The 23,787-nt window shown below is 47.5% G+C and overlaps 1 protein-coding gene and 1 long non-coding RNA gene across 3 annotated transcripts in view; one reads left to right on the top strand and one right to left on the bottom strand.

The window, feature by feature from the left end:
- The window catches only part of LOC135906573 (epoxide hydrolase 1-like), a 100,303-nt gene that overhangs the window by 22,007 nt on the left and 54,509 nt on the right, over positions 1 to 23,787 (top strand). The window lies entirely within an intron of this gene.
- Positions 474 to 1,904, bottom strand: LOC139060402 (uncharacterized). Its single transcript, XR_011514783.1, has 3 exons — positions 1,705 to 1,904; positions 756 to 867; positions 474 to 573 (listed from the first exon to the last, which is right to left on the bottom strand). It is a non-coding gene; the product is annotated as an uncharacterized lncRNA (long non-coding RNA).

Here is a 23,787-nt window from a genome sequence, read left to right as displayed (position 1 = left end):
GCATCAGCTATTTCAGGAGAGTAATTGCGCATGACAACATACACTAGAAGATACTGCTACAGATATGTTAGGCTGCTAGACAGTGACTGGTATTAAGTATCAGCGAAATATCCAAATATAAAGGTTGACCTTTATATTTGGATGAGGATGAATAACCTCTAACAAAAATGGGCAATGAGAAAGCTTGCATTTATAGAAGAAAAATTACACTTCGCACAAACGGAATTAACATGGCTTGGAAGCTGATTAAGGACGAACTGATGAAACTCAATCTTTTGGCCAGCGTCGTCCGTGCTTGGTCAGATGTTGCAGGTGCATCTGAAGACGAAGAATTTCTAGAAAGTCCTTTTTGAGTTACTTGGATGACTCAGCCAAATGTCCGTGCTGGTGGAATGGTGGCTGAAGCTCTTTGCAGTCTTAACACAGTCCTTTGCAGACTTGATATCTCATCCATATTCTTGTGCATGTGCTTCTTTGTTCTTGGTGTAAAAGCCTTGCAAATTCGGCTCCAGCCCCTTCCTGTTGGTGCAGATAGGAGCTCCTGTGATGACCAAGATGTGCTTGGCATAGACTCTGTTGGGGCAAAACGGTGACACGTGAGATATAGCACAGATTAGCCAAATTTATGTGGGTTTTATATGTTCGAACCAATTATACTGAACCATATATATGAACAAACATTCATATCTGCTGCAAACGGCAAGCCAATACAGCATAGATCAAACATATTTATTTCTGAACCATATGTTGTTTACCTTGTAGTAGTAGCCAATGTCCACACAATGACCTTGTCGTAGCAGGCAGCAGCTTCTGTTTAGTGCGTGGAGTGTGCTGCTTTATACTGGTGCCGTCCTCATTACTGCATGTCTGGAACAGAAATTTTGACTGAATCAGAAATTGAAAAAGCAAAGTTTTGCAATATGAAATGCAAAAAGGTGTGACATATATGTTGTAATGATTTGCGACTACAGAACACATGCAAATGTACACTGTCTATTCTAGGGTGCTTAAGCAGCATGTTAAATAAATATTGCTATTGCCCATAAAATTGATGTCTGCCTAACTACAATGCATGTCAACAGCGCAAGTACTATTAAGATCACAAATGAGAACATTTGTGGGTTCATTTATGCTCTAGAAGTGATCACACTGCTAGTTACTCAAGCAAATGCATGAAAGTCATGAAGCTATTAGAACTGATGCATTATTTTTCTCCACGAACGTGATGCACCGCTTCACTACTGCAAAAATAAATGCCCTACGGTAAACCAATCTGAACAGCAAGAACATTTGGAACCAACAAGTACGAAATATGGGTATCATGCTTGCAACTGTTTAATACATTAAATTCTGTACTTTCACTTCATTTTACCAAAGGATTATTCGGTTTTGTGGACGAAAGACGTTGCCGGCCGACTCGAAAAAAAGTTTAATCTGTATATTGATAAGGCTACTCAGTCACCTACAACCACGGCTACAATAACATGAAAAATGAGACGCGCGTTCCGATATCGCTCTTTCTTTCCTGGTTGTGTGTGTAAACCAAACGACAGCCTCGCAAGTAAAGGTTTATTTAGGAAACAGCAACTGAGATCCTCACTGCCCATATGTAATGCAGGATCTAGTTCGTTAACTTGTGCCCGCCTGGAAGGTAATGAGACAGATATTATATAACGATTGAAGCAGCGGTGTTAAACGACTCACCGTTATTGCCGTTGTCAGCCGCAGCAAAATCCAGCTCCCGTTTCGATGCAGACCTGTTCCGAATGGCTCACGACCGAAACCCAACTGCCGGGCTTACATGTCCGCTTGCAAACACGTAACTTCACCCCAAGTTACATAGAAGCGCAAGAAACTAGTTTTAGAAACAAAGAAGCAACCAGTCTTGAGTGTACGAACGAATGAATCCGTGCCGCCGTGCACTCGGAAATACCGGTAAAAATTTTAAATCCAGGCCAGAGGTCACGTGAAAGATCGATGATGCTGAGCGCTATTTGCGTTCATAATGGCGAAGAAACAATAAACTTACTAACAAAGAGTACAATATCTAATTAGCAATGATAATTTTGCCCTGTTTTTATGTAAAAGAAAATGCTTCGGTAATTGTAAGAGAAAGTTTGTAAGATAAAATTGCGCTTATTACGACGCCTCTACCGGGAAATGTTGGAACTAACGAACGAATCCCGAGGTGATGCTACTAGGTCGGCTTTGTTAGCAGCGGCGCGCGGTCGATTTTTTCGCCCTCTGTGGCCATTAGTTGAACTTGAGAGTGTACGGGGCCTGGTTACCCTCCTCCCTAGCTATGCTTTTCCTCCTCAACTCGCTCGCCGAGCGAGCGTCGCTAAGCTCCGCCTTCACTGGTTCAGCGTCACGATGCGACGTCACATCGCTCACTTCCGGTTGTTTAGGAGCACGCCCCCTCCCTCGCGAGACCTCTCCGCTAGCCGCTTTTCCGTCGACCGAGAGCTATCGAAGCAGCGTGCGTTGCGAGCATTCTGTCGTAGCGCCGAACGTGTCCGGTGCTCCGCTAAAAACAGACAAGCTGGCCATTTCGGCAAATGACTGGAGGCATAAACTCAAGCTGATGAAGGAACTTTAGCGTAGACGTACGTGAGCAGCCTGATCGGTCTGCTCGGTCCAGACACTTGCTGGCGCAGCGCTTAACTAGTCAAACAAAGCGCTAATATTGCTCTAACCAAGTGTAAAGCATTTTAAACATTTATAAATCAACGTGTTGATGATTACACTCCTGCGAAAAATACACACCAGCAGCAAAGAATACACTTCGTTGCTGCTACTGTGTATGGTTGAGCTCTGTGCCACCAGGTGGCTGCACCGTGCAGACCATTCACATTTGCTCTTCTGCTCATCTCGTGGCTCATCCCGGCACAGTCAAGCGGCCAGACCCTGTCCCCTTGCGCTTGCGTTTGCCCTAATACTGGACTCGCGGTTTGCAGGTCGCTAGGTTTGCAGTCCACAAGGCCACAAAGTCGAGTCATAGTGCTCGCGAAAAGACTGAGACCGACTCTGACCGCGGAGCTCTCGTCGAAATGGAGTACGTTGTAACACAAGCAGACGACACTTGCTGTGTGCCGGAAGTGCTGCAGTGTACTAAAAGACTATTCTTGTGTATTCTCTTTAAGTTATTTTCTTTCTACAAAAACAAAGTAACTAACATTCCAGCTATTACGAGCATCATTTGTTCACCATAAAGTTGGAAAAATTATCGACCACGCGCCCTGGTCAGTTAATCAGATAGCTCGCCCATGTGACGTAATATGGGTTATTTTCATCATATGGGTAGGGGCGGCTTAAAATTCCGCCGAGCAGTGCGCTGCGATCGGCAGCGATGTGTATTTTTAAAACCTTATAATAAATTACACGCTTTACGCAGAGCACTTAGATGCATCAATTAATGATCAGAAGAACCTACTCTAACGACTCAGTACGTTTGTAGAAAATCGCCAAAATCGTGTCAGGGTCCCTTTAAGGCCTATTTCGCTCACATCGTGTGTGGGCAAGGTAGCCGAGCATGCGGTGCTTAATCGGCTTACAAGGTACCTTGAGGAGAACCAGGTCTACCCCCACACTGATTGGTTTTAGGGCCGGGCTGTCGACTCAAGACGCAATGAATCTCATCAAGCATCAGGTCATTGATGGAGATGGAAGGGGCGTTAAGGCCATCCTAGGGCTGGACCTGGAGAAGGCTTTTGACAACGTTCGGCACTCTTATATTCTTAAGTCCATTTCGGATCTTGGCCTCGGCGCGCGCTTTCACGGCTATGTCAGGTCCTTCCTGTCAGGCAGGAAGGCTACCTTGAAGGTTGCGGAGCTGGAGTCAAAGATGTTCAATCTTGGAGACAGGGGCACTCCTCAAGGGGCCGTCATCTCGCCCACATTGTTCAATCTGGCCATGGTCGGATTGAACAAGAAGCTCTTGGAGATTGAGGGGATTAGGCACACCATGTATGCAGATGATGTGACCATATGGTGTCCCGGTGGTAGTGAGGGCTATACCGAAAGTGTTCTGCAGGAGGCAGTAGATGTAATTGAGAATTATTTGGACCCGACGGGGTTAAGGTGCTCCCCTTCCAAGTCGGAGCTGCTGCTGTACAGTCCCACTAGAAGGGGACGCAAGCCAAGGGGATCGATCCCCGTGGACCAGCTGAGCATTCAGCTTCGTACAAGAAATGGCGATCTCATACCTAGGGTTGATAAGATTAGGGTTCTGGGGATGATTATTGAGTCGAACGGCGCCAACACGCTGACGATCCAGAAGATCATTGCCAAGACAGAAAATGCGGTACGCCTAGTGAGGAGGGTGGCCAACAGGCAGACGGGGTTCAAGGAGGACAGTCTCATTAGACTCGGATCCCCTATCCCCATCACTCCCACCCTGCGCATCCTTGGTCTCTACCTGCAGGATTCCGGACGCAATGACCATACCCTTAAAACACTCAAGGCCTCCACGCAATCAGTGTTGCAGCTTCTACGCCGCGTATCTTCCCTGCACAAGGGTTTAGACGAAGCAGACAACATGAAAGTTGTTCATGCTTTTACGCTTAGCCGCATTCTGTACGCCACTCCATATCTCAAGCTGAACTGCACGGAAACCGAGCGCGTGAACGCCATGATCCGCCTTGCAACTAAGGCAGCCCTCAACCCGCCTCGCAGTACTAGCACAGCCAAACTCCTTGCACTAGGCATGCATAACACGCTTCCTGAACTAGTTGAGGCACACCTTCAGATGCAGTATTTAAGACTTGCCGCGAGCGCCACTGGCCGCCATATCCTCGCCTCCCTTCGCATCAACATACCCGCTAATCAGTCAACCCTTATGGCCATTCCTCGACACATTCATACACCCCTTGTAGTGAAACTCCTTCCTCGAAACGTCCATCCCCAATATCACATCTCTCGCCGCATAGCTCGCGCAAATGCCCTCCACAAGTATTACGGACAGGTCGAGAAAGCCATCTGGGTGGACGCCGCATGTACAACGCATGAAGCTGTAGCAGTTGCTTACAACCCAACCTTACCCCGACCCCTAACTCACCATCTTCCCTCGGGCTCTACACCTGAGGAACCAGAGGAGACCGCCATCGCCTTAGCCCTTGCCTTTTCGGATGCTGAATACATCTTTAGCGATTCAAAGACTGCTTTGTCCAACTTTGCCAGAGGCAGAATTCACAACCCTGCCTGGAACTTGTTGAACATCCCCACCCAGAATTTACCACGTAGGGTTGAGCTCCGGTGGGTGCCGGCTCACTCTGGGAACCCCGGAAACGAGGCTGCCGATAAATTGGCCCGAGGTTTAATTTGCCGGGCTCAGGACAGCCTCGATCCGGGTTTCTCGAGGGAGCGGGTACACAGCTTTGCGGAGCTCACGCAAATACCCCGTTTGGACCGTCGGTCTTACCCTCCTCCCCACTCCTCCCTGACGCACTCCCAACAGATCCTCTGGAGACGCCTCCAGACCCGCTCTCTCCCATCCCCTCAGCTGCTATCCCACTACTGTGGCACCTCCCCTACATGCTCCCTATGCGGAGACCCTCACGCCACACTCTGCCACATCCTTTTTGGCTGCCCTGCCGATCCTCCCCCGCAGGGACAGCCCGCCATCTCAAGCTGGGAGGACTGGGAGGTCCTGCTCTCGTCTACGGACCCGACATCGCAGGTTACTGCGGTGGCTCGGGCTGCCGACGTCATGAGCAAAAGGAGCATGAACGTTTCGACGTAGTGCGGGACCGTGCGGTGGTCCAGGGACCCAGAAGAGTCCAAACTCACATGCTATGAATAAAGTTTTTCTGTCTGTCTGTCATTAGACTTATGCACGCATTTGTATTGTGTCACTTTACTTATGTGGCGGCCATGCACAAGTGGAAACCATCGGAGAAGGAGAAGCTTGACACGCAGATTAGGAAGATCACGAAGAAAGTGTTGGGAGTGCCAATGTGCACCAGCACCGACCGACTTCTCCAGCTGGGAATTCATAATACCTTGGATGAGATAGCTGAGGCTCAGGAGAGGACGCAGATGGTGCGTCTCTCTACGACTAGCACGGGTCGGCAGATTCTGAGAGAGTTAGGTGTTCCCCAGGAGAAGATTTTGCAGCTTCATGTCAGTATTCCCGTGAAGGTCCGTAATCGGTATCACGTCAAGCCTGTTCCCAGGAACATGCATCCGGAGCGAAATGTTGGCAGAAGAAAGGCAAGGGGAGCTTGCCTACTGAGACTCATTCGTGATGAGAATCAGAAGGTTGGCTTCGTCGATGCTTCTTTTAACGAGGAGAGAAAGGTGTTTACCATAGTTGTCGTGGACAATGAGGGCAGTCTCTTTAACGCTGCTACCGTTTGGACTGATAGGCCAGAGGTCGCGGAGCAAGCGGCTATTGCGCTCGCCCTGGTTGACAGGCGCAGGCCTTTTGTATATAGCGATTCAAAGTCGGCCGTTAGGGCCTTTGAGAAGGGCTCGGTGGCTAAGGTTGCTTTTAAAATTATGCAGAGATGTGAGATCTCTCAACACTACTTATGTTGGTTCCCTGCTCACCTTGGGATGATCGAGGGAGCCCCTCCGAATCTCAATGAGTCCGCTCATGAGGCAGCGCGAGATCTTACCCTCCGCTCTGCCCCGCGCAACGGCGTGGCGGTACTCCCCGAGAATAGAGACTCCCCTTCCACAGACAACGAAATCACGAAGTATTACCTTCTTAATCGCAGGGTTTACAGTTTTCCGCATCCTAAACTAAACAGGGCTCAGGCACTTACATTACACTTACTACAGACTGGTACTTATCCCTGCCCACGGAGACTGAACATGTTTTATCCAGAGACGTATACAGAGCCTTATTGCCAAGATTGTGGTGCTTTAGCCACGCTCGAACACATGCTCTGGTCTTGCGAAAGAATTGAAGACTCGGCGATCAAGGATGCGTCCAGGTGGGAGGCTGCACTTCGCAGCCCGGACCTGGATGAACAATTCTGGGCTGTCCAGCAGGCTCACGATGTGGCCATGAGGCTTGGCCTTCCGGTCCCGACGTGGGAGCGGCCCGCTTAGTGATTAATTATCACTACTTGCAGGACCAAATAAAGTTTTCCTTCCTTCCTTCCTTCCTTCCTTCCTTCCTTCCTTCCTTCCTTCCTTCCTTCCTTCCTTCCTTCCTTCCTTCCTTCCTTCCTTCCTTCCTTCCTTCCTTCCTTCCTTCCTTCCTTCCATCTTCTTCTGCCGCTCTTCCTCGTTTCATATCTTGCAAGGCCCTTCTGACCTCATCGCTAGTAATAGAAGGAGTTTCTGTATCCTGTTCATTATTGTTTCTAATTGAGGAATCCTGACTCCTCTGGGTTTTGTACAGGTCAGTACAGAACTCTTCCGCGTTTTTTTGCTATATCTTCGAAATTGCTGATATTACCCTGCTTATCTTTCAGTGCATATATCTTGGTTTTTCCTATGCAAAGTTTCTTTCTCACTGATTTCCGATTGCGTACATTTTTTGCGGCTTCTTCAACCTTTTTCACGTTAAAGTTTCGAATATCACTTATTTTCGCCTTATTGATCAGTTTCGACAGTTCCACGCATTCTATCTTATCTCTTGAGTTGAGCACTTTCATTCTTTGTCGTTTCTTTATTAGCTCCATTGTTACTTGGGAGAGCTTGCCTACTGATTGCCTTGGTGCCTTGCCTCCCACTTCAATTGCTGTTTCTGAGGCCAGTCTAGTTACGGTTTCAGAGCAATTACGTCAAATATGGCCGGCGCCTCCTCAGTGAAAACAAAGTGGTCGCCTATCGATGGTGCGCCATACGTCGGTTCTCCGAAATTGCGGCGGTCCCGTAGCGTCGTTTTGCGGCGTTCACCAAGGGGCGGCGAACGACGGCTGCTGGTGTGATTGCAGTGGCATAACGGGTGCGCGGCTCGAAGCATCCTCTTGCGGCGGCGACCAAGGAGCGGCTGTCGGAGGCTGGTGGTATGGCGGTGTGGTTTGGACGGGTGGTGGACATGGGACAGCGGCGGCGTAGATCATGGGACGCTGGTGATCTTGAAGATCGGCTGCCGGTAGCGCCTGCCTGATTTCGTCGCGCACCACTTCGGCGATTGACGCTACGGGTCTATCCAATGTCAGTGTCAGAATCTTTTGCACTTCCTCTCTGACAAGTTCTCTGATCAATTCACGCAAGGATTTCTGATACTCGGCAGTCCCTGCGGCGGCATTGATTACAGTGCTGGTGGACAGTCGATCTGCACCTTTGATGAAGGGCCCGCTCAATAGTCTAGCCTCTTTGATAAAGTCAGCGATAGTGACTGGTGGATTCCGCACAAGCCCCGCGAAAAACGTCTCTTTTACACCTCGCATAAGGTAGCGCAACTTCCTATCGTCGGTCATGTTCGGGTCGGCTCTACGAAAGAGGCGGGCCATGTCCTCGGCGAACATTGTGACCGACTCATTAGGTTGTTTCACCCGTAGCTCCATCATTTGCTGGGCGCGGTCACGTCGGTCGGCACTTGCAAAAGTATCAGTGATCTTCTGCCGAAAGTTATTCCATGTCGTCAGGCTAGCTCCACGGTTGTCGTACCAAGTACGGCCGCTGTCGTCAAGGGCGAAATAGACGTGGGAAAGCTTTTGCTGCTCAGTACACTGGTTAATCTGTGCGACGCGTTCATACTTGTCAAGCCAGTCTTCAATGTCTTCGAAGATTGCACCGCGATAGCGATCGGGAACCATTGGATGCAGAATGATTACCTATTGTGCACTGGGAAACCGGCAGCTTTGGGGTGCTTGCGGTGAGCTGGCTTCGGCCATTGCGAGATGTGTGCAGATCCCGGAGAGAGGTGGCTAATTGAAGAGGGGAAAACTCCGGGGCAAGACCTAGCAGTGGACGACTAAAGCGATGCACGGGTGTCGTAAGTGGTGACAATGCTCCCGGGCTAGGTGAAGGACTCCCTGAAGGACTCCGGAGCATCAGGTGAACTAAGTACCCAGTGCCTCCACAAGTGTCGCCGTACAACGCGGTGTTAGGAATGGCCGGACGGGGTGGCAACGCGCCAGCTTTCAGCCCGCTGCACGTGTTCCTACCCAACCGGACGGGGCGCCCTTCAGAGAAGTGCGAATAAACCGGCAGCCACGTGGCGCGGGCTCAGCTCAGGAATGTGGTACTCGGCCGCGCCACCCGGGACAAAGCAGAGTTCTACGAAGCCCTCTGACGTCGGCTCCGGACCTCTACACCTGTGTGTGTGTGCAACACGAATATGTGAGCCCGCCTCCTCCAAAAGGGCGGGTCATCTTCGGCGACGTCGAACGGTGACGTCAAACGATGACTGGACGAACGTTTCCGTTCGCTTGGAATCAAGGGGGGACCAAGTGCTTATAAGCAGCGGTTGCCGGCTGCTAGTGAGTGCTCGTCGTCGGGAGCTGAGGGCTTGTTGTCATGCTCGAAATGTACTAGTGAGCTGTGAGCTCGTAAGCTGTTTGCTGTATGTCAGTCTTGCGGGCTCCACATGGGAGTCACGCTAGACTGTCGATGTACCTCATGTTTCAAATGTAAATCCTGCAAATAAACCCTGCTCTCCTAAGTCCCGACGAAGAGTCAAGCTCCTTCCTACAGCTACGACTGCCAACTCCTACAACTGAATGGCAGCGGTGAGATCGGCCTATGGCTCCTAGATCGGCCAACGGCTCGTAAATCGGCCTACGACTCGGAGACAGCAACGGCAGCTGACGGACGTTGGCACATGGTGACCGACCGGCATCCTGATCAAGTTGGAGGCGACTTGGGATTGACCACCTCTTGCAACTGACTGGATACGGCGGGGAAGGACTGGTGATATGGTGCTGCTTCAGTGGGTAAGCGTTTGGTTTTGGTTGTAAGATTTACCAGGCTTCAATTTCTCTGTGTTTTTGGATTTGATTCGCTGGCGATCTTTTACTTGTATTTTGATTTGCGTGGGTATCACAACAAGTATTGTGTAACAGCAGAGCCAAAGCTTAAAGTAGCGACCATGGTCCTAACGTGTTTGACGAGAGCTGACCCGCTGTGGTTATGTGAAGAGATCGAGGTGGACGTAGAGGAGGACTTGACGGAAACAGCAATTTGTAAGACAACTCTCAAAAGTGAGAATGATTTGAAATTCATCGAACAACTGGGTAAACGAATTCTAAACAAAAGACAGGAACGGGAATCAATTAGGCAAGAACGCCAAGAGCGTGAGCAGAGACGGCAAAAGGTTGAAAAAGAAATGACAGCAGTAAAGAAACAGATAGAGGATTTACAGCAGTTAGGCGCACGAAGTCCACAGCGGCTTGAGAAATCTGTAGGCTGGACGCAGCGAAAGTGTGAGGAAGTAGATAGCAGATTTTGCTAGAAAGCCGAGGAAAGTAGTAGTACCTGTGAGAGTAGCAGCACGTTCATAGGTGAACTCGAAGTGCTAGCAGCTAACGAAGCCTTAGTGACAAAAAATGCCTTTAAAGGCCAGAGTGAGCGATGAGCTGCTGTGCCAACAGAGGACTGTAGAGACAGCTAGGGCAGCTGCGAACAAATTGGCACAGTTACCGCGCGTGTGCGTCGCATCTCATGGTAGCGAGGTCGTTAGCGAGGTACAGAATACTGCGGACTTGACAGACGCGAGCACCCTTGTCAAGTCAGATCTGCGTGTCGAAGTAAAGTTCGAACTGGACGATGCAGTTGAGAGTAGCTTTCAGGATGGTGAGCCCCGTAGCTCAAGGGAAGACCACTGCATGGTTCAGGGATCGGCGCGGCTGTCCGCCAGTCTAGGTCGCCACGAGAGCAATGATTTAGTGAATAATCACTCAGACTGTGCAGGTAAGAGACCGATCCGGGCTCACGAGATGTGTAACGGCCAGCGCGAGGCGCGAGATGACGGCATGAAAGAGAGTTCGAGGAGAGAGCGCCGCAGAAAGAAGCGCCGAAAAAATCGGAATGCGGTGGCTAATGTAGTGAAGCCAAAGACAGCGACAGGCGCGAAAATGCAGGGCACGGAGAAAAGAAAGGTGCGGTCGTCACGAACGATGTTGACGCATCAAACACGTTCGAGCCACCGATCCAAGGGGGACCGAGAAGCATGTTCTGCAGGGACGTGGACAAAGGGCACGGGGCAGTTAAATTCCTCGTCGTTCCGTAGTTCTTTTCGAAGCTCAGCGTGCAGTACGAAGAAGCGCAAGGTGGCAAGACGAGACCAGGTGGGGAGTAGCTACGCGGTCAATCGAGGTCATGATGAAAGCGGGGCGCCAGGACGCAAATTGGCAGGGGACTGTAACGTCTTGCGGGAGCTGATAGTGAGTCAGCCCTTTTGTTGTTCCTCGGTAGCCGGAGTAGCTTTCGGACCGCGACCCCCTCGAGTACGGCTCAAAGTATGAGTCAGCCGTAAACATTTGAAACGGGAGGCGAAGGCAGCTTCCGTAGAAGTGAAACATGTTGTTTTGTTTTACTTTGAGCATCGGATAATTTTCGCGATTTAAGTTTCTTTCAATATGTAAAAGTATGAGCTTTGTTTGTGTTTTGTTAGAGAAGCTCGAGATTTGAAAGACGCGTTTTTGTTAACATGTAGTATCGCGAGTTGTTAGTTAATGAGTTGATAGGCTTTCCTTCTTTTGTGTGAGTAACCTGAGTGTCAAGGTTATCGATGAGAGGCGTATCTAGCGCGCGTGTGTTTTAGTTAAGCTTCTTTTTTTATAAGCGTTTTTTATTTTCTATGTTTAACCGCGTAGGTTTGCATTAAGTGCATCATTTGCACTGAGAAGCGTTCTTAGTTCCATTAGCGCGTGTCCTGTGCGGACGGAAGGAAACAGAAGGTTTATGACTGGGTTGCTCGTGTGTGTTGAGGGCAGCTGTATTCTGACTTCTTTTAGTGAACGTGCGTAGAACTAGTTGTTAGAAGACACATTTGTTCGAAGGTTCCACTGTGTTGCGTAAGGTATGCAAGTTTGGTTGATCGGTTAAGGAACGTGTCCGGTGTGGACTAAAGGAACAAATGTGAGTCAGCGTGATGAAAACTTTGTATGACGCAAGTACGCGTTCTGAATAGAGGCCACAAAGCTACTGCGTGTGTAATTACGTACCTGTGGAGTTGGCCAGACTGTTCAGTGGCAACAGTACATGAGAAAAGTACGCCACTGTGATAGGATAAGAACAGGCTGTTCGCGAAGTTAGGCTGCTTAAGTTATGTTTGGGTATGGTGTTTGAGAGCCTTCGGTTTAATTCTGCGTAAACCTTTACTCTTGTTCAGCGCGACAGTCGGGTTTGGTCGAACTCAAGAGGAACGTGAATGCTCGCTTTGGCGGCACAAAATTTGGGGGCAAAATTTGGGGTTGAGTGACTTGCATTGAAATTTTGATAGGAAGCCTGGCAGGTTAACAGCTAATTCCGGGCGTTTGAACGCTGAGCGGTATTGTGTTGCCGGGTCGACTCTTCTCTGCCAGTTGTTGTGAGATGGTTGAAGGCATTCCAAGTACGCAGGGGTTGCAGAGAGCAGAGCCATCGTCTTGCTCGCCAGCCATTCTCTTCGTTCCCAGCGGTTGCCAGCACTGGCCAGGCGAGATTTTCCGGGTCATGGAGAAGCTGTTAGGAATGGCCGGACGGGGTGGCAACGTGCCAGCTTTCAGCCCGCTGCACGTGTTCCTATCCAACCGGACGGGGCGCCCTTCAGAGAACTGCGAATAAACCGGCAGCCACGTGGCGCGGGGTCAGCTCAGGAATGTGGTACTCGGCCGCGCCACTCGGGACAAAGCAGAGTTCTACGAAGCCCTCTGACGTCGGCTCCGGACCTTTACACCTGTGTGTGTGTGCGCAACGCGAGTATGTGAGCCCGCCTCCTACAAAAGGGCGGGTCATCTTCGATGACATCGAACGGTGACGTCGAACGATGACTGGACGAACGTTTCCGTTCGCTTGGAATCAAGGGGGGACCAAGTGCTTATAAGCAGCGGTTGCCGGCTGCTAGTGAGTGCTCGTCGTCGGGAGCCGAGTGCTCGTTGTCATGCTCGAAATGTACTAGTGAGCTGTGTGCTCGTAAGCTGTTTGCTGTATGCGTCGTCTTGCGTACTCCATATGGGAGTCACGCTAGACTGTTGGTGTATGTCTTGTTCATAATGTTAATATGTAAATAAATCCTGTTCACCGAGTTCGTCTCTACGACCTTCAACTCCTTCAAATGGTGGCAGCGGCGAGATCGTCCGACGACTCCTACATCTGGTTGACAAAGGTGGGATCGTCCGACAACTCTTACAGCGGACAGAAGACAGGGAGACGTTCTTCAAGAACAAGACAACCTGTTCAAAAACAAACGGAATAGAGGCCCGTCTTCTTCGTCCTCACCCAATCTCAGCCACGAACTAGACGGAGTCTGTTAATGCCACCATCGTCGTTGTCTTCTGCGTAGAATACACTCGTCAGTATATATATATATATATATATATATATATATATATATATATATATATATATATATATATATATATATATATATATATATATATATATATATATATATATATATATATATATATATATATATATATATATATATATATATATATATACATATATATATCATCAGCCTGGTTGCGCCCACTGCAGGGTAAAGGCCTCTCCCATCCTTCCCCAACGACCCCAGCCTTTATTTTCCCTTTAATAATTACCCCCGTAATGTACTAATTGTGGCCACGTTGTCCCTGCAAACGTCTTAATCTCATCCGCCCGCCTAACTTTCGGCCGCCCCCTACTACGCTTCCCTTCCCTTGGAATCCAGTCCGTAACCCATAACCCTTAGTCCGTAAGCCTTGAGAGCTATGCAAAGGGGGAAGGCAGCTGGTGAGGATCAGGTAACAGCAGATTTGTTGAATAATGGTGGGCAGATTGTTCTAGAAAAACTGGCCACCCTGTATACATGATACCTCATGAATGCGAGAGTACCGGAATCTTGGAAAAACGCTAACATAATCATAATCCATAAGAAAGGGGATGTCAAAGACTTGAAAAATTATAGACCGATCAGGTTACTGTCCGTTGCCTACAAAGTATTTACTAAGGTAATCGCAAATAGAATCTGGAACACTTTAGACTTCTGTCAAGCAAAGGACCAGGCAGGATTCCGTAAAGGCTACTCAACAATAGATCATATTCACACTATCAATCAGGTGATGGCGAAATGTGCGGAATATAACCAACCCTTATACAGAGCTTTTATCAATTGATTACCAGAAAGCGTTACTAAAGAAAGCGGCGTTGATAGTGTATGATCACGGAGGCTTCGAATTTATCTGTTTTGGCAAACAGAATGTCCATATATAGTTGGACCCCCCACGACTCCTAGAAAAAAAAATGGCTGGGGCTTAGCTAAGGTTAAGCCTGGATACCTCGAAGGGAAAAGGTTCGGTGATGCTTATGATTTAGCTTATGGTCATGGTTTTTGATTTAGCCTATGCTGATACGCTTACGCTTTAGCTTATGGTTATGCGTTATGATTTAGCCTATGGATATGCTTACGGTTCAACTAATGGATCCGCTTATTGTTTAAGTTAGGGATATGCTTACGGTTTCGCTTCTGGTTGTGCTTTATGATTTAGCCTATGGTTATGCTTACGGTTTCACTTATGGATATGCTTTGGTTAGTTTATGGTTATGCTATACGTGGTGCCTTGTGTAGTTCTGCAAATTGTTTATCAATGATATATACCATAAGTTGTACAGGATTATTAAACTTCTTTATTCATCATTGTTGGGCACATTGTCTTGCGATTTCTGTACAGCCGTAAACACAGCTCTCTGTATCGGTAGTATCACTCTCTTCTCCTTCCATGTAGAATGCGCACGCCTATTCTCTGGCAAGCGGTTATATAGTCGGCCTCCGCGATAAACACGCGCTTGCGGCGAACGTCAAACGATGACGCATAGTGCGCGGCAGTGGCCACCTGCGCCGACTCCGAACACGCTTACAGAGCCAATTCCGACACACGCCGGCTTGCGCGAAGCGCGGTGTTGACTAGCGTAGTGAAGCTTTTCGCTTCAAAAGGCTCATAACTTATTCAGGAGCCACCGCCCGCAGTTCGAGAAACATTGGTCTAGGCTCTGGATGGTTCACTGTAACACATGGCATAGTTACTTGCGTGGTTTTGCAGGGAGAAAATGCGGCAACGCACTAGAACCCTGCCGACCTTGCCTGAATGGCTGCTTTTTGCAACTGCCTACAGGTTACGACACAAGTTTATGCTAGTGCAGTCTTGAAAGCAGCTTGCACCCCAGAACGAAGATAGCGTCGCATCTCTGCCCTTAATAACCAGAGTGCCAAGTGTTAAATTGAACAATCTAGTCCACAAAATGAAATCGTTGTGCGAAATTCGAGCAAGAACAGATCAGCGGTAAGGACAAAATATTACTTATTTTCAATTTTTTAAAACATTGTATGCGAAATTAGCACATTGCTGTACAACGTGGCGAGAGCGCAAAACACACAATATATATTGACCTGGGCGCCGCCATATTGCGTAGCCAGTGGCGCCATCTGTGGACAGTCGCATACTGGCTTGGGCGAGCGCTGCGTGTTGTATGCCATGGTATACGTTCGGCGGCAATTGTGATTGTTCTCGCGCGGCATGCTTAGTATGACGTGGTAAATCGCGGAAACCGTTCTATGACGCGTACGAAGGGATTTCAGTTGGCATGGCCGGGGTTTCCGCTGGCGTAGTGACGGACGGAATACCCAGAGTGATGTCGGCGCACCTCAATAGGTGCTCAATAGGTCCAACCACACCGACGTTGGAGATCTGTTATGTACTTCTGAAAACTCGTTTCACGAATGTGGGCTTACTACAGCATTATGACTGTAATTATAAGCTGTCACTTAGCAGCAATGACTAGTTACGAAACATAAGACTATCCTAACAGCGCGGGTACTGTTCTGCTGCGGAATAAGTTGTGTTGTTTACTTTGACAAGAGCTGAATTGGTTATCCATAGATACATTGCGCGATTACCTCGTTGCTTGGCCACAGGCCGACCTCTCCACCTTTCTGCCATGAAATATTATCTCTCTCTCGTTGGTTGGACGAGCTTTCCGGCCACGAATAAAATACTTTCGGCTGCTAATACCACCATACCGTACAGTGCGAATCAGAATTCTCGAGTGGTCGCGCGACTGCCTACAGACAGCGCGAGAGCCCGAAGCAGTGGTAAATGTTGTGTTTTCGATCTGTTTGTGCTTTATACGCCTCGTGCACCGCCTATAGAGGCGCCACTGATGGCCTCCTAGCGGGCGCTTCCAACAGTACGTGCGGGAGCAGTAGCAGACCACAGCCCTTTGCAGCAAGGATGGCTGAAGTTCGCGGCTGCAATTTCTTCTTTGTTCGGGTGCCAGACTGCTTCTTTGTGGTGACAGCTGTAGGAAGACGCTGGCCTCTGTGGAAGCGGGTATGAACAGGATATTGCCGGTGTTTGGGACAACATGCGTGCCAGGTGCGACCCGCAGACAAACGCCATGAACCCCATTCACATGAAGTGGATTTCGCGTTAACGAGCCGATAAATTCTATTGAGTAATGCGATGTCTCGATCGTTCTTTTTAAATTCTACCCTTGCCGTAATGCTGCGTCTGCACCTCAATAATAAGCACCCGTAGTTAGTGCAGATTATATCAAACAAATCCGCACGGTGCGATCTCTGCATATGCCGTTGTGATTTTTCTGCCGATGAATACATGTGACATCGCCGAATAAGTGCAGTCAGTCGCCTCAAAAAGAGTAATTGCGAATTTATTATTGGAAACGCGTACAGTAGTGAACGAAGTTACCAAACGCATGGGTTATTAAAAGCGCGTGTTAGCGCTGTACCGAAGATGCAATTCTGCTGCATACGCCAATGAACTGCCGTTGCCGCTGCTGCTTTTGCAATTTTAAATTCCCCAAGGGAGCTGCTTGGAAACGTACAAAGATAAAGTCTGACTAACTTTTCAGTACTTTATTTTTAATGTTGCGAGAGAGAGATGCCACATGATATATTTAAAGGCAGAGCAGCGCCAGTCAAAGTAGATGAGCGCTGGCGGCAAGGGCGGGTTTAATCCCGTGCGGCGTAAGCATAATAAGGAAGAATTCAGTTGAGAACAAAATTCACATGCAAGATGGGACTATATACGTTGTGAAACAAACAAATCACTCGGCATGTTAAGTCTGCTCGGACATCATGGAGGTGTGATGACTTCCCAAACGTGACGCGAACTTTTCAGTGAAAAATGGAACAAAAATACCATATGCAGCAACTATTAGCAATTCTTGTCTTCAACTACATATATTTTCTAAACACATTTCCCCAAAAAACCACAGTATCTAAGATGCGCCCTCGGGCGAAAAGAATAAAGCTCTTAAAGACGCCATTACTTGGTACCATTCCGGTAAGACGCAGCGTGATTTATACCCTTTCCAAACGAGGCAGGGTGAAAACCTCGTCGCTCAAAAGAATCGACAAGAGTTATGCATGGAGCAACTAGCAACAGTTAAACATGTGCGAAGCCATGCATAAAATAGATGAAAAACATGAAGTGCGTGACAGCTGGTGCGAGGATTTACTGAGCCACATAAAACCAACAATTTCAGTTCTTGCAAAGTTGAGTAGCTTTAAGATACAACACAATGCGCTCGTGCAGTCGTGCTGCCTAACTAGCGCAATGCGGTAAAGAAGCAGAAAACAAGATAAGCGGCAAACGGCATTCCGAACTTTAGCGGGATGCCTTTAAACAGCCTGCTGCACTGCAGACGAGCCTCATCGCTTACGCGTCTAACTATGATCGAGTGGAAAAAAGACACCGGCGCGAAAAAGGAAAGGATGAGAGCGAGAAATTTCCCGCAGAAGCGACGATCCATTGCTACCGTTGCTCCCGCTGATGAGGCTTTGCGGGGAAGGTTTAGAACCGTATTTCCGGCACGTTTTCGCCTGTATTTGAGCCTCCCACCTCGCAACAATTCTTCTTCTACATTCGTTGAAGCTTTGGCCACCCCACACATGCGAAGGGTGTCGCCTATTTTGCTCTGAAAACGTGAATAAGACAGAGAAGCACTATCAACGACACAACAAACTGCGTCGCGCGGCTGGCTCATCTCCCGTGTGTTCTGCGCAATGCCGCCACCAGTGGCGCGTCCATCGGTGCGCACTACGCCTTTAGCGCATAGTCCAAGCATGTGGCGTGGCCATGCAAAGTCTTACTGCGGCGTCAATTAGCCAGCGTGGTTGTTTTCGAAAGAACTGGATTAAAACAGATCTTTTGTTTTTCGGTCTCGCTCGTGCCGTTGTCTACGGCACACTCATCCGTTTTCCGAAAATTCCGTCCTCATAGACCGAAACTTTTCATTCTTCTGGGGGTGAGGGCTGCTGGGGTCCGACCATCTTTCCGAGCCCCATATATATGTATATATATGGAACGAGAAGAGAGGGGGTTAACCGAGGCGCCAGATTATTATTAATCATATTATCAGAGGCCAACAAACAAAGACATCAATGACAAAGCATGGGAAATTGCTTGTACATAGTAATTGAATTAAAGAAGTGTTAAAGTAATGGAAATGAAAGCGGATAAAAAAAACTTGCCACAGGTCGGGAACGATCCCCCGTCTTCGCATTACGCGTGCGATTTAGCTACCGATTTAGCTACCGCGGCGCCGTTTTCTCACCACTTTCTGGGATATTTATATGTTAACACTAGAACTAGACCACTAGAAATTTATATTTATATTTAACACTAGAATATTTATTCAACATATTTATATAACATATTTAACAACATATTTATTATAACATATTTATATGTTAACACTAGAAAAGGGGATGCCAAAGACTTGAAAAATTATAGACCGATCAGCTTACTGTCCGTTGCCTACAAACTATTTACTAAGGTAATTGCAAATAGAATCAGGAACACCTTAGACTTCTGTCAAGCAAAGGACCAGGCAGGATTTCGTAAAGGCTACTCAACAATAGATCATATTCACACCATCAGTCAGGTGATAGAGAAATGTGCGGAATATAACCAACCCTTATAGATAGCTTTCATTGATTACGAAAAAGCATTTGATTCTGTCGAAACCTCAGCAGTCATGGAGGCATTACGGAATCAGGGTGTAGACGAGCCATATGGAAAAATACTGAAAAATATCTATAGCGGCTGCACAGCCACCGTAGTCCTCCATAAAGAAAGCAACAAAATCCCAATAAAGAAAGGCGTCAGGCAGGGAGATACGATCTCTCCAATGCTATTCACAGCGTGTTTACAGGAGGTATTCAGAGACCTGGATTGGGAAGAAATGGGGATAAAAGTTAATGGAGAATACCTTAGTAACTTGCGATTCGCTGATGATATTGCCTTGCTTAGTAACTCAGGGCACCAACTGCAATGCATGCTCACTGACCTGGACAGTCAAAGCAGAAGAGTGGGTCTAAAAATGAATCTGCAGAAAACTAAAGTAATGTTTAATAGTCTTGGAAGAGAACAGCAGTTTACAATAGGCAGCGAGGCACTGGAAGTCGTAAGGGAATACATCTACTTAGGGCAGGTAGTGACTGCGGATCCGGATCATGAGACGGAAATAACCAGAAGAATAAGAATGGGCTGGGGTGCGTTTGGCAGGCATTCTCAGATCATGAACAGCAGGTTGCTATTATCCCTCAAGAGAAAAGTGTACAATAGCTGTGTCTTACCAGTACTCACCTACGGGACACAAACCTGGAGGCTTACGAAAAGGGTTCTACTCAATTATTGAGGACGACGCAACGAGCTATGGGAAGAAGAATGATAGGTGTAACGTTAAGGGATAAGGAAAGAGCAGATTGGTTGAGGGAACAAACACGAGTTAATGACACCTTAGTTGAAATCAAGAAAAAGAAATTGGCATGGGAGGACATGTAATGAGGAGGGAATATAACCGATGGTCATTAAGGGTTACGGACTGGATCCCAAGGGAAGGGAAGCGTAGCAGGGCGCGGCAGAAAGTTAGGTGGGCGGATGAGATTAAGAAGTTTGCAGGGACGGCATGGCCACAATTAGTACATGAGCGGGGTTGTTTGAGAAATATGGGAGAGGCCTTTGCCCTGCAGTGGGCGTAACCAGGCTGATGATGATGATGATGATGACTAGAACTAACCTCTTTTTTTTTCTATCAATAACGAGGGTCTCGAATCGGGTAACACTGTTGCCTTCAGGTAGCACGTGTGGGTTTATTGACCGGTTGCCTTCACCCAAAAGGACCACGTACTCGTGGCGCCTTCGGCAGAAAGGATGTTCCACATCCGCCGCCAAGGTATGTGAGTGGTGGCGCTGGCTAACACTCCCAGGATTCTACCATGGCTCCCCACTAGTGCTGCAGCTGATATATCGGTCCAAATGCGACTGCATGTGTCTCGCGTCGGCGGGCTTCTACGCGCAGTCGTCATTTCGACCCGCCGCGGTATAACTTAGTGACTATGGCCTGGTGCTGCTGCTAAGCTCGAGGTCCCGGGTTTGATGCCGATGGCCGTATTTCGATGGGGGTGCCACACGCTCGTGCGCTTAGATTTAGCGGCACGTTTAAGAACCCTAGTGTGGTTAATCCGGGGTGTCTCGTTCATGTGTGTTCTTATAGTCATACCGTGGTTTCGGCACGTGAAACGCCTGAATTTAATTTTAAATGTTTAAGCTAGTCATTTGCAACCAGTGTCTTATCTCTTGCTTGGCTTTCCAATTTCCCCATCGTACACAACTAAACTATGGCTTGGTGTTCCAGCGAACACTTTCAAAAAATTTTCAAATTGCCTTGACAGATGCCACCATTCTAGTCCATGCATGAGCGTGGTCTACTCGAAGAGGAGGACATTACTTGCACAAAAAAATAAGATGCTTAGTCGAATAATTAACAAAAATTAACTAATTACGTTTTAATTAATCATCAATGGCGCATATTGCAACTTATAGATTCTTGCTGGGGAGATTGCAAGGCGGATCAACGTGGAACAAATTCTCAGGATGATACTGGTTTCGAGATATTAACTACGGAACTTTGCGGAGAAATGCATTGGCGTTTCATTTACTTTCGCATTTGAATGCATAAAACGACCCTTTGTTAAGAAAGTAAGTGGAACGACAATGCATTTTTACTGCAAGTTTGATCGCGTATATCTCGTAAATGGTGTCATCCACACAATTCTTTTCAAATGAATATGCCTTGCCGTCTCACCCGCTAAGAGGAGGAGGAGGAAATAAAGAGGCGAAGGCAGGGATGTCAACCAGAAAAGTGTTTGGTTGGCTACCCTACGCTGGGGGACGGAAAAGAGGAAATAACCTATCGTCCTCACTCATCTACCATGACTCCAGTTTAGAGCTATCATGGGTTTGTGTACATAATTCCTCGGTTAAATCAGTATATGGCATCTGCTACAGACCACCAGACAGTCATCCGCTTTTTTGTGACCACCTTCGCAGTTCCCTTACAAACATAAAAGATGAATTCCCCGATGCGCCTATTTTTTCATTTCGGTGATTTCAACTACCCTCACATCAATTGGGGCCTCCCTTAGGTAACTAATCAATCGCGATTGAATGAATCCAAACATACAAAGCATACAGATGGACAGCACGCGTGCTGCGCATCCGCTTCCGGACCGCGACACCACCGAGCCAGTGGCGTTGCACAGCCCGCACTGTCGACATACTTCTTCGACTACTCCGAGCGCCAGTTCAGAGTTCAACTCGACGTTGGTGGCGCATCAATCGCTTCGCGCTATAAGAAAGGGCGACACATTTCCGCGGGCCACAGGGCACGGCAGCTGGTCGCAGGGGCACATGGATAACCCTTTTGTATTCATCGTGCAGGTAAGAAAGCACTTTAAAGATTGCATGCATTCGAACGAGCTTTGTTTAGTTTTGCTGCCGTGCCCCGGGCTGCCGTGTGGTGCCCTGGGCCCTGCCCTGGGCTGTCGTGACATAGTGGATCTCGTCAAATCCGGGTCCTGATACACAAGAAATTTCGCGGCAACTACAACAAATCCTGAAGGACTTAAAAAAAATTAAGGAACAGCGTTTAACCGCAATAGACAAGAAACTAGAGCTACCCTAGACAAAAAGGTTTCGTCTTGCGCGGAAAAGGTCACTAAACTAGAGAAAGTCGTTTCAACGCTGGAACTAAGACTAGACGACCTTGAAAACCGCTCCAGATGATCCAATCTAATTGTGTATGGTGTGCTAGAAGAGGACAAGGAAAATGAAGACGCATTACAACTTACAGTAAATGAAAATATTGTCAAAAATGTCCTGAAACTCGAAGCTGTAAGTATCGAACGTATTCATAGATTAGGCAGGCCGGATACCACTAAAACAAGACCAATAATTTTTAAACTTCTCGACTTTAGAGACAAAACTAAAATCTGGAAAATTGTTTCAAGCTAAAGGGGTCAAGTTTTTTGATCTCCAAAGATTTTTCGCCTCGCGTACGAGACTTAAGAAGGAAGTTATAGAATTCTGCCAAACCAAGGAAAGAATCCGGTGATAAAATTAATGTAATTTATGACAAACTACGAATAAATGGCGATATGTTCTACTGGGACGAAGAAAAAAGTAATATAGCTCCTTTGAAACCAGGTTCCGTCAATCCTGATCCAAAAAACCAGCAACACGGCCCTCAAAGCCTCCGTTCACGCCGAACTTGATATCCAACTTATCCTTCTTGCACATAAGTGCCTGTAGCATATTAAAAAAAAAACGGATTCCCTTGAAGCCTTGATTCTTGCATATGAACCTGACTTTCTAACACTAACAGAAACCTGGCTAACAGCTGATATTAACGATGTTGAGATAGCCCCTGCCAACTACGCTATCATCCGGAAAAACCGGACAACACGAGGCGGTGGCGTGGCCATTCCGGTGAAGAAAGAAATCCCGTTTTCAGTGTTACAGGATGTCGCGGGCGTTGAGGCTATCTTTTGTAAACTGCGCTTCGCTGTTGTCGTAGGCAGCGTCTATCGCAGTCCTTCTTCCGGCCTCGACAATATACGCCGATTGCATGAATATGCTGAGCAATATGCATCAGGGTCCATATTAATAATCGCAGGTGCTTTTAACGTTCCTGAAGTGAACTGGCAAACAATGTAGCATCATTCACCCTGTGCGGATGTGTTACTTGCCTTTATGTTATCGTTCAACCTTACACAAATTGTAACTGAACTTACTCGTGTACAGGGATCCAGCTGTTCCATACTAGATCTAATATTCCTCAGCAATCACTTCATAAATGATGAAAGGAGATCAAGCTTACTAGATGGTATTTCGCATCACAAGCTTACCTATTGCACTATACCCCTTCATGACAGCGTAACCCCTCAGAAAGTCATCGCTGACCCCGACTATAGCGGACGGACGGAAAAAACTTTAATGGAAAAAGGACCTGCGAGGTTGCCAGCCCGGACTATAGTAAAGCTAACGACACTAGTATACTTGATTACCTGATACATGAATACCACTCATTTTTGCAACTTTCCCATAACAGCAACACAGTCATCGATACATTGTGGCTCGCATTTAACGTCATTATATCTCATTGTTTAACCAATTACATACCAACTAGAAAAAAGAAACTTACTAGGCGTAATCCATGGATAACGCGTCACGTTATACATGCGAAACGTAATGTAAACCGAATGCGAAAATTGCTGAAGACTAAGCCATTAAAATTTACGCATGAAAATCTCAGCGCAGCTATCCAACTTATGAAATCAAAAATTAAGAAAGCCAACAGTTCTACTTTACTAATACACTCACAAACTTTTTGAAAACT

This window comes from Dermacentor albipictus, chromosome 5, assembly GCF_038994185.2.
Source record: "Dermacentor albipictus isolate Rhodes 1998 colony chromosome 5, USDA_Dalb.pri_finalv2, whole genome shotgun sequence".
NCBI lineage: Eukaryota > Metazoa > Arthropoda > Arachnida > Ixodida > Ixodidae > Dermacentor > Dermacentor albipictus.
Note: the sequence above shows the minus strand (reverse complement) of the source record. Positions and strands in the feature narration are given on the sequence as shown.